The sequence below is a fragment of the Varroa jacobsoni genome, unplaced genomic scaffold, assembly GCF_002532875.2.
Source record: "Varroa jacobsoni isolate VJ856 unplaced genomic scaffold, vjacob_1.0 scaffold_520, whole genome shotgun sequence".
Lineage (NCBI taxonomy): Eukaryota > Metazoa > Arthropoda > Arachnida > Mesostigmata > Varroidae > Varroa > Varroa jacobsoni.
In genome coordinates this window covers 10-4,081 of record NW_019213422.1, presented here as the reverse complement: position 1 = coordinate 4,081, position 4,072 = coordinate 10, and the positions used below count along the sequence as shown (strand labels likewise).

Below are 4,072 nucleotides of genomic sequence, written 5' to 3'. Positions count from 1 at the left end.
AGTATTTTGCCTGTTTCCATATATATAATCAAGCTCATATGTGGTACATATATAGAAGTGAACACTCATACTTTAGCATAGTTAAATATGTTTATTTATATATATTGCAGAAAATGAAAAAGACGCAACTTATACATGCGGCCCGTAGTTAACACCTCTTCTTAATGTAACTGCTACAAATATGTCGCTTTTCTTTCGGCGTCCTAATTGTTGCAGGAGTTGTTCGCTGCTGCTGTCGATATAATCATCATTAAGGACGTACCTCTTTAAATAGCGACTATTGGCGACGGCCGATGTTCAACTGACCTAGTTAGAATGTTGGCCTGCATCTTTTTTCAGCATATCTCAGACGAGTAACAGGAGGCTGCGCGCATAATTCGAAAGTTATCTATAAGGAACTAATAACTGTCACGTATATAACTAAACGATATATAATACCACAGTTATTAAATTAAGAAAGCGATTTGTTGTTTAAAAAGTACAGATACATGGTGTTGAGAATGTAGAACGGGTACCACTTCTTAGCACACAATGTAATATAACTGGCCGGCTTGAAGGGCCTCTTAAAAGATTCATTCATATATCCGATGCTTTAAAAATGTCCAATGTAAATTCAAGCTTGTATTGAATATAAAATAGTATGTACTATATCAGCGAACTTTCTTGCATTACACATAGTCGACGCCGGCCCAGGACACGTCGTCGTAATTCTATCCTAAACAGGTCTAATAGCAATTGTTTTAAATCTTCATCCTTTTTCCAAGGCAAGTTTCCAGAGGCAAGTTTCCTGGTGGTGGCCACCCCAAGATAGACCGATTCCGTCTTCCTTTGCGCGATAGTGTTTAAAGTACTAAACTAATGCAGAGATCTTTCAGTATGTCGATGACCGTTCGGTATTGCTGTATATATATATATATATATATATATATACAGCCGGGTCTGATTCGCCGGGGACTAGCCGCCATACTACCTGAGGTTCCCACTCTTCGCAATATTTCGTTCCAAAATATATACGACGCATTTTACACTAATTTAAGTGAACGGAGTCTGTTCTGTTCAGCGCGAAGACAGGCACACAGAAATACATATTCATATCACCATATAGAATAGGACATGTGTAGGAAAGCGAACGACGACAAAGGTAGTAACTCAGATGAACCGGCTCAGGAGAAGGCAGAAAATGAAGGCAAGTCCCTCCTGTATCTGCATGCGTGTCCGCCTCTGTATATATGCCATGAGCTATACGAGAATGAAGCAGAGTCAATTTTCATTCTGTCGAATCCTTTCCTCGAGCATCCTTGCATCAGTTACCTCAAAGCGACGAGAAGGAAACAGTCGTCAGAGACAGGTGGGCAACAGATGCCGTGCTCCTGTACAGATGCTGCCTGTCGAGGTCCATTCATGAGCTGAACGAGTTGCCTGTCACTGGATGATCATTTACATTCAACTAAGGTTACCTAGGCCACGAACGGCATCCCGTGGACTCTGCTGGAGCATATTGTAGCCAGTACCGCCCGTACGACTAGTAGACAAAATATAATAGCAGCATCTTCCCGGAAGCAGTGCTCTTCCTAGCTAGCGGAAAAGGATATGCAACCAAAAGTGCAATGTATGCTGTTGTGCCTGCCTACGGCGCCTTCTCACCATCCTCCCTCGTGCTCACTTATCAAACAGTTCGCCTGAGCTGTCCAGGCAGGACCGAATGCCTGTCGCCCAACCTTCAACACGCTGCTCAATGCTACACCGCTGTCCTGCTGATAGCCCCACGAAGGTGTCGCTACCGCATGAGTTTAAGAAGCGTCTCCAACGGGGCTGGCGGGGGAGGGGGGTACGAGGAGAGGGAAGGCTGATTAAGTTCTGTTGAAGATAGCTCCGCATGGTAAACTAGCTGGGTGCACAAAGAGCCCGATCATGTTGATCATCATGGTCTTCTTCCTATCCGGCAATGGAAGGTTGTGGCACGTCCGTTTGCTCAGTGGAGAGGAACGATGAGAAAAATCGCGAGAGGGAGGGACAGGCCAGCAACTAGACATAGTGAGAACGAGCCGTTGGAAAGCCTTTTAGACGAGCAGAAAAGTCGCTGGCTGAACGGATGGCATTCCCCTCGAGTGACACAGTAAAATTCGGACGACATTGTCCTATGCGTTGTCGTTGCAGACGAAACGTATGCCTCTACATTATCTGGTTAGTCAAGGTGGGTGGCAGCGGAGAAAATCTGAAAAAAAAGTTTACGTACGATCGATGCTACCACACGAAAAGGCGGACCGTTGAAGTCCAAGTTCTGGGTTTGTCGGTTGTAAGTCAAGTCAAGTAAGCCTTTATTGAGCTAAAGGTAGGTATATGCACATCTGAATATTATTATTCTGTGCTTGGCGCGCGACAAGCGATTTTCGGAGAGAAGCTGTCTCGTTAAAATGAACGTTTTTTCTTTTACCTTGCTGCTCGACTCAGTGACTGTATCTGAGCTATTTCCTTGACTGGCTTTGTTTTCTACTGCACGAGAGTTTAGGTGCCTTAAAAGACAGATCTTAAAGTTGAGTACTTGGTACTATGTGCCTATTATTTGTGCACCTGAAAACTTCCAAAGATTGGTCCTACGTGATGCACGGATCTTATCGCACTGTTAGTAGTTTGTACAGAGTGCTTCCGTCATACAAAACGGAAGGCGTGCATCAACGTCTGGTAAAAGATCAGATTTGAAACTGAACAGAAGCTTCAATCAATGAGCAATCATACTCATTAATGCTATTACCGTCCTTTAGGGTGCAGTTTCTAGATGCCAGGTTATCCTGCCTATGAATAGAGAGGTTCATCGCGTATGTTTTGGAAACAATCGCAGAACAATCTGCTGCCAACTAATGCCGTCCTCACTTCGAACAGATGGATACAACGTCAGCTATGTAAACGTCAATGAGTCTTTAGCCACACGAATCGGATATGACACTACTGATGCGTATTGGACCACTGGTCAAAGCATATAAATGTGTCTTAACAAGTTCTAAACATCAGAAATGCTAGCAACCATTATTGATCTACCAGGTCATCCACGCGTTTTGCTTCAGCAGACCCCTTATGAAAATGGTAACGGCAGCCCATTAATGGTACCCTCCTTTGCTAGGGTCTAGTCTGAGCTAACGATATCTTTGCCGAGGTTTCTAGTACTGCGACAGCAAGCACACGCTCGATACTTTCGCGCTTATAAGAACGCACCGATGCCGCAGGAGGCTAAATATTAAGGAAGTATAAATTGTATATATATATATATACAATTTGTATATATATTGAACATATATATATGTTCAGTCGGTGATTAACTGATAACAACAGAGGATGATTTAGAGACAGATTTAGACATTGAGCTTGGTCGGCTGATTAGCTACAGAAAATCTATATAGGTATATTTGCTTCACTGGTAGACGCCTTATACTATCGGACGCCACCGTAGTATCTTCATATTTAATCTTCATTAACAGGAATTTCGTTTTTCTGTGGAGTCGTAAAGGGCAAGAAGCCAAACAACTGATAGTCCGAGCGTTGTAATTCCGTGTTAGAACTGCCATTGCACGGATAGACGCTCATTGTGTGTAGATCTGTCAAAAACAGCGGACTGATATGTTGACTGGGTAAAGTGAAGGTTTTATTGTGTATATCAAAATCAGGCCTATTGCACGCTGCGTGAACTAACAGATTACCGATTTTAACATTCGGGATTTTAGAATTCATTTCCTTCATCTGTTAATTTATGGTCCTCTTTTTTTTTATAGTTAAGCTGTAGGAAATAATTCTTGTTTAGTTTCAATAAAGCTTTTGCTCCGGTCTGAAAGCCTGGCGTAACGTAAAGGAAATTGACTGGATAATGTGTACCGCATTGAATTTTTACTTCATTATATTAATATCGGTTTGCTTGACGGATGGGGTTTTAAGAGATACTACGTGCATCTGTGCGCGTGGGGCGTACATTAAAATTCGAATCCTCTAAAAATGCCGTTGTACCGACAATTTTAATGCTGATTGTAGCAGTTTTAATTTATTACGTCGTAGTAGACGCGTTTTACATTAAAAGCGGAAAAAA

At 42.4% G+C, this 4,072-nt stretch overlaps 1 long non-coding RNA gene across 1 annotated transcript in view; it reads left to right on the top strand.

Annotated features, from left to right (window-relative positions):
• Positions 1-1,850, top strand: part of LOC111261117 (uncharacterized) — a 20,759-nt gene extending 18,909 nt beyond the window's left edge. Inside the window, exon 3 of the long non-coding RNA XR_002680793.2 lies at positions 217-1,850. This is a non-coding gene — a long non-coding RNA (uncharacterized LOC111261117). The remainder of the gene's footprint in view (positions 1-216) is intronic.
• Positions 1,851-4,072: the final 2,222 nt, after the last annotated feature.